This window comes from Chiloscyllium punctatum, chromosome 24, assembly GCF_047496795.1.
Source record: "Chiloscyllium punctatum isolate Juve2018m chromosome 24, sChiPun1.3, whole genome shotgun sequence".
Lineage (NCBI taxonomy): Eukaryota > Metazoa > Chordata > Chondrichthyes > Orectolobiformes > Hemiscylliidae > Chiloscyllium > Chiloscyllium punctatum.
The window spans coordinates 23,237,014-23,244,565 of NC_092762.1; the positions used below are offsets into that span (position 1 = coordinate 23,237,014).

At 45.1% G+C, this 7,552-nt stretch overlaps 1 non-coding gene across 1 annotated transcript; it reads right to left on the minus strand.

Moving 5' to 3' along the window:
• Nucleotides 1–5,513: 5,513 nt before the first annotated feature.
• On the minus strand, nt 5,514–5,595 carry trnal-uaa (transfer RNA leucine (anticodon UAA)). The gene has a single exon. It is a non-coding gene; the product is annotated as a tRNA-Leu (tRNA).
• Nucleotides 5,596–7,552: the final 1,957 nt, after the last annotated feature.

Here is a 7,552-nt window from a genome sequence, read left to right on the forward strand (position 1 = left end):
GTACAACAAGAATCTATTCCTGTTGACAACAGGCGGGTCAGTTTGCCACCGGTGCTGTTTACACTTGGAATATACCTGGAGCAGAACAACACAAACCCAACTGGAGAGAGTGGCTCTGTATAAGGAGAGTCAGTGTGGAGTTAAAATTCAACAGATGTGATGAAATAAAATCAAAGATGAATGAAGGTAATTCCGTCCAATCTGTTTCAGAAATTATTACATAAGAGGCTGGTTAAAAACTGAAGCTGTTGTAATAAATGGCTCAAGCTCACCATGGAGAATTAATGTGCTCGGACAGAAAAATGCTGAGTGATCAAAAATTACTGCAACTTGCAAACAGAAGAATTAAAATCCAATTTGCTTTTTTACTGTTAGGATGAATATTTTAACCATGTTGTTCTCTATATACGAATGATACAGACGGTCATTTATTATCGAGACAGAAAAGACAATCAATATTTTCTTTGCCATCTAACTTGGATTTGGAGAAGATACTGAGGATGATACCGGCCAACAGGACTGTTTGCACAGACAGGTGAATAATAATGTCACCAGGAAATAGCAGAAGGTTGTGGAGGGAAATGAACAGACTGAAGCCCGCTGTGATGGAGTTTAGTGTAAAAGGCTAAAGAGAGACAAACTCGACCGAACTACAGAGTGTGAAATGTGAACATGGATAGAGTTACCTTGGTGTTCATATGCACAGGTCATTTACTGTGACAAGATCTGCTGAAGGGGGAAATAGAAAACATGTGGGATCTTAAGCATCACAAATGACCCATTGAGTAAGGAGAAAGAAAATACATAAAGGGAAACCCGTGCTGTTCCTGGGGATCTGAAATCTAACCTCAGCAGGTCAGGCAGCATCTGTGAGAAGGGAACCAGAACCCATTTCTCCCACAGCAGTCTGCAAGGCACCAAGGGATCTCCCTGATCTGATTGGCTCTGTGCTAATTAACACTGCACACAGATATTAATCCAGTGGGTCAGCTTCTTAGTTAAACAGTGAGTTCCTGAGAGTGACGAGGCAGACCCTTGTATGTTGTTCACACCTACATGGTCAGTAAAATGGTATCCTGCCTGTCCCATTGCAAACCCAGCTTCAGCTCTGACCATATTGCCTGAAACCCAGCATGGGGAGGAAACACTGCCTCCTGGTCTTAGGTTCTTCGCTTTAGAAAAAGGTGTCGCGTCCTCTGATCTCCCTCTGACAACTCCATTGCTTTTAGTTTCTCTCACTTGATTGCCTTTCTTTTCCTTGTGGTTTCATGGTCTAGTCACACTTCCCAAAGCTGAGGCTCCTGCTAAATGGTAGAATCGGGCTAGGGCATCAGTCAATGGAAGAATTAGTACAGGGGTATGAGTAAATGGGAGATTTGGTGGGAATCAATAAATGGGACATTCGGTGCACAGCGCCATTACATTGGAAAACTGCTGTGAGTGTCAATATATGAGAGAATTGGAGCAGAGCATGTCTAAATTGGGGAATAGGGGCATGAAATCAATAAGACGAATTGTTGTTGCAAGCATCATTTAATCGGAGATTCAGTTCAGTGCACCATCAAATGAAAAAAAAATGCAGGTCGCCAATAATTGGAGAATTCATTCAGGTGCCATGAAATCTGAAGTGGGAGAACGGAGGGGAGCCGGGGAGAGGGGGTGGCGGGGGGGGGGGGGGGGGGGAGTTAACACTCAATGGGAGAGTTGGTGCAGTTCCAGCATTTGTGCAGGACTGGGAAATGGGAGAAATAGCCATAAATAGAGTCATACAATCATCGAGATTTACAACACAGAAACAGATCCTTCGATCTAACTTGTCCATGCCACAATTTAAGAATTCTGGCAGCGCTTCAGTAAATTGAACCATTGCAAGGAACAACTTAATGGGAGAATTGGGCAAGGGCTTATCGAAATGTAATTGGACCAGCCTCCACTACTTCCTCAGGCAGCTAATGCATACAGTGCCCTCTGCGTGAAAAATATTCCTCTTAGGTCCCTTTTATGTCTCTCCTCTCAACGTTAACACGTACCAACTGCTTCTGGACTCCCCCATCACAGGGAAATCACCTTGCCTTTTTAACCTATTGAGGTCCTTCATGGAAGAATTGGTGCAGTGTAACACGAAATTGGAGAATTTTGGCAGGGCAATACTTGATGGGCGATTTAGAGTAGGGCACCCAAAAAGCGTTCGACATTCTCAGTCAATATGAGGATTGGCGCAAAGCAGCACTGTGAGGAGAACTGGTTCAGGACTTCAGTAATTGGGGAAAGTGGTGCTAAGCAACACGGAATTGGAGAATTGGTGTGGGGTATCAGTAAATGAAAGACCTGTTGCAGGGTGCTGATAACTTCGAGAATTGGAGCAAAGGGGAGAACACGGGCAGTGAATCAGTAAATAGGACAAATGTTGCAAAGGATTAGTGGTCCAGATTTAACACAGGGCACCACGTAATGGGGGAGTTGGTGCAGTTCACAACCAAAGCGAAGATATGTGTAGGATCGGTAATTAGGAGATTTAATGCAGGGATCGCCAAGATTCGAGAATTCTGGCAGCTGGTTACTAAATGAGAGAATTGTTGCAGAGAAATATTGATTGGAGACCTGGTGCACAGTGGAGCTAAATTACAGAATGGGTGCATGGCATCAGGAAATGGGAGAATTAGAGTAGCGCACCCTTAAATGGTAGAATCGGGCTCGGGTATCAGTAAATGGAAGAATTAGTATAGGGATATGTGTAAATGGGAGATTTGATGTGAATCAATAAATGGGAGTTTCGGTGCACGGTGCCATTACATTGGAAAACTGGTGTGAGTGTCAAGATATTAGAAAATTCAAGCAAAGCGTTTCGAAATTGGGGAATTGGGCCAGGGAATCAATAAAAAGAAGAAATGTTGCAAGCATCAGTAAAATGGAGATTCAGTTCAGTGCATCACTAAATGACTTATCGAAATGTGAGAATTTGCAACAGGGCATCAGATAATGGGTGAATTAGTGCAGTTCAGCACGAAATGGGTGAGTTATGCTGTGTTGCACTAAATGGGAGAATTGGGACCGGACAATACATTTTGGAGGATTTAAAGTAGGGCACCCCTGAATTGGGCGAAGCGTCAGTCACTATGAGGATTGGTGTAAGGCAACACTGAATGGACAACTTGTTCAGGACATCACTAATTGGGGGGAATGGTGCTAAGCAACACTGAATTGGAGAATTGGTCTGGGGTATCAGTAAATGAGAGACCTGGAGCACAGTGGAGCTAAATTAGAGAATTGGTGCATGGCACCAGGAAATGGGAGCATTCGAGTTGCACACCCTGAAATGGTAGAATCAGGCTCGGGCATGCTGTGGTGAAACGGTGGGCAATCACGGTATGAAACGTTGTTATAGCTCTCTGGTTTCCTTCATTACTGTCCTGGTCAGGGAGGCTGGGGATTGGTCCTTTCCATCAGATGGAGGGACCAGCGCATTGTTGACCCAATTTAATCAAGAATGGAGTTGGTCATCTTCACTTCTCATGGTTCATTGTTGTTCTGTTTTGTTGTATGTTACTTGAGCACTTTCTGGGACTTGACAATGCACTTAAAGCTCCAGTATGTTTGGAAGCATGGTTTGGAATTGTCTCGCTGCCATTTGTGTGAGCAGTACATGACATAGACGACTCGCACGACCTCAAAGTCAGCATTACAGTGTGTCTGGCAATGGTTCCACCTTTTCTTTTCCACGCTAAGAGCTGTCAGTTTTTGGATTCGCTGGAGTGCTCAGGGGGTAACACAATTTGTGTGGTATTTTTCTTCAGGCCAAACACTACCCTCCAGGAAAAATAGACAAACACGCTGAGTAACAAACAGCACGCGTTTTTTAGCAAATGGTCTATTCAAGCTGGTGTCAGCTTCTGGAGCGTCTCAGAGTTGCCAAGCACGGAAACAGACCCTGCTATTTAACTTGCCACTGCTAAACAGATAACCGAAACTAATCTAACCATGTTTGCCAAAATTTGTCCCTTATCTCTCCGAACCCATTCAGATTCCTTTGAAATGTTGTGAGTGCACCAGTCTCTGCCCCTAAATATGGCAATTCATTCAGTACACACGGAAATGTCTGTGTTCAAAACAAGTGTCCCTCACATCCCCTTTAAATGTTGCTGTTCTCACAATAAACCAATGTTATCTCACTTTGAACTCATGTGCCTTGTGAAAAATTACTCCCTTACTCTTTTGTCTGACCGTCTGCCTGAAGTGAAACGACATTGAAACACTCGTACTGACAATTTTGACTTTGTTTGGTGCACGTTTGGAGTGGAACCTGATGTTTTGAATGGGACACCATTCATCGGATATTCGGCTGCACTGATAAACTTGTCTCTGGCACTTCCAGGAAAGTGGAGACAGCTTTCACTCAGAAACGGGGTGTGATCAAACACAGTCGGATCGAAGTGTCAAAAACAGCCCCTGCACTGGGTTGCAATACTGCAAGGGGAGCAGAGAGCTGGATTTCTTTAAAGGAGGGAAAGGGCCCATCGTGAGGCTTGAACCTCCGGCCCTGAGATGAAGCATCTCATGCTCTACCGACTAAAGTAGCTGGGCCTGGCTCACGATTGATGAGTGTGTCATTTCATACTGAGCATATTTCAACTGGCATTGCAATTTACAAGGATCCAGTTCATTCTCCCAATCACAAATATCATCATTCACACTTTCCATTTCCAGCTATTATTATTTCAGAACATTATTATCAATTTAGCACTTGTCTCTGGATTTAAGATTCAATATAAATATTTTCATATTTTTATCCTCATCTTTATGTCACTGGAGTGATTCCCAGTCACTCTGGCGGACGCTAAATCAATTGGGAAATTACCTAAGGAAACCCAATCATTTCTGTTTGGAGTGTAAGGAATCCCATCTGCTGACGAGGCAGAGTCCTCACAGTCAGCACTTTCTCTCTTCTTCCTGCCAACAACTTTTCCCACTTCTTACTTGCGAGACATGAGTTTTGTTTATGAAACGTTCCAAGAACAGGAACAATCCTCTGAAGCTATTTCCAATTTAAAGTGGAATGGTTGTCCTTTTTACATGGGAAGAGCTGTTCCTGGGGAAGGATTTTCCATGTGCTGTGTCCCAGGGCTGAGCAGGAAGCCGCTTCTTGAAGCTGCAGTAGCGGCTTTCTGTTGGCAGAGGGGCTTTGGAGAGATTGGGGCCATATCCAGCTGCAGACTCGGCTGAGTTCTCGTGGTTGCAGTTTCGGGACATGGTTAGTCTCAATGCTTGAACTGAAATAATAGAGGGTCGGTTCTAAGGGCGGGCTCTAACCACCAAACGTCCAGCCAAATGCACTGACTATTTGAGACACAGAAACAGAAACAGAGAGCAGAGTGGTTGAGGAGGGCCCGACAGCAGGGCTCACACACTGTTTTCAGACTCAGTCGGAATAGTTGACCTGAGCAGCGGCAAACACAACAACGAAAACGCAGAATTGGGGCTCTGTTCAACTGCCTGTAACAGAACAACCGCGATCTTGGTAGCGGTGGGATTCGAACCCATGACTCGATAGAGACTGGAACTTAAATCCAGCGCCTTAGACCACTCGGCCACACTACAACAGCGGAGCCGCGTGCCAGAATTTCATTACTAGCGTTTTAGCATCGCTTCACTTCAGGCACGAACAGATCGCGCATTCAGTTACGAACGTGGAACAATTTCGAAAGTAATTGAAAGGGTTTGCAAGGTTTGCACTGTTTGGACAATAGCACGAAGCTGAATTGGCTTCGACAGTTTTCACTGGAGCTTCAGGGCTGAGGAATGGCCTTACAGAATTTTATAAAGACATGAGGCAGACGGACAGGGAAAAGAGTCAGGGAGTAATTTTTCACAAGGCACATGAGTTCGAAGCGAGATTACATTGGTTTAATGTGAGAACAGTAACATTTAAAGGGGATGTGAGGGACACTTGTTTTGAACACAGACATTTCCGTGTGTACTGAATGAATTGCCATATTTAGTGGCAGAGACTAGTGCGCTCACAACATTTCAAAGGCAGCTGAAAGGGTTCGGAGAGATAAGGGACAAATTTTGGCAAATATGGTTAGATTAATTTCGGTTATCTGTTTAGCAGTGGCAAGTTAAATTACAGGGTCTGTTTCCGTGCTTGGCAACTCTGAGACGCTCCAGAAGCTGACACCAGCTTGAATAGACCATTTGATAAAAAAAAAACGCGTGCTGTTTGTTACTCAGCGCATTTGGCTATTTTTCCTGGAGGGTGGAGTTTAGCCTGAAGAAAAATACCACACAAATTGTGTTACCCCCCTCAGCACTCCAGCGAATCTAAAAACTGACAGCTCTTACCGTGGAACAGAAGCAAAACAGAAAAGGTGGAACCATTGCCAGACACACTGCCATGCTGACTTTGAGGGAGTGCGATTCGTCTATGTCATGTACTGCTCACACAAATGTCAGCGAGACAATTCCAAACCATGCTTCCAAACATACTGGAGCTTTAATGCATTATCAAGTCCCAAAAAGTGCTCAAGTAACATACAACAAAACAGAACAACAATGAACCATGAGAAGTGAAGATGACAAATTCCATTCTTGATGAAATTGGGTCAACAATGCGCTGGTCCCTCCATCTGATGGAGAGGACCAATCCCCAGACTCCCTGACCAGGACAGGAATGAAGGAAACCAGAGAGCTCGAACAACGTTTCACAACGTGATTGCCCACCGTTTCACCACAGCAACAAAAACCGGCGAGCAGATTCAGTGTAGGATCTGGTTTCACGTCAGCAATGAAATATCAATCCCCACTCACTTTCAGGGAAAACGGTGCACACCGTAAATTGTCTGGAATATGAATCCCCAGCGCAGTCTGTTTGGGCCCCGGGTTATTCTGCTGCACAGACTTTCATATGGACAAAGTCCTTTTCAAAGGGAGTGTTTGTGGCTGTCCATACGACAATGGCAGCTGTTGCCCTCGCTCTCACTGCCGTTCCTGGCCGTGTACGGGTTGCCATCCCCACCTTGCTCCCGGGGGTTCAGGGTACAATACTCTGCTGTAGAAAACCGGAGTGTTTTGGAGCAGAAAGATGTGGAGCCCGTGTGCCTCCTGGACTTGTTACTGGAATGTTTGGCGGAGCTGGGAAGATGGTTTGCAGAATTTTCCTCACATTTCTGGATGACATCCTCAGGGCTGCAGAGTCTGTTGTGAAGCGCTGCTGCCTGTGGCAGTTGGAATTGATTTGGTTTCATTCCCGCTCCTTCCGGTTTTTGGGGTTACAGACTGGGTCCAGATGAATCTGTTTATTGATGGAATCCGCGGATGTGTGCCCTGCTTCGAGAAACTCTCTGGCTGCCTTCTGTTTGCCCTGTCCTATTACTATTGTGCTGTTCTCACCAAACCTTGCCGTCTGGACGGATTGCTACTCGGGACAGCTGGTCGGGACAATTCGGGACTGCCACACAATTTCTTTGCCAAGAATGGATATCCCCACGATTTCATTCCCAGATGTCTGGCACACGAAATTCCCAACGAGGATATGCCACCAGGCAATTTGAAATGC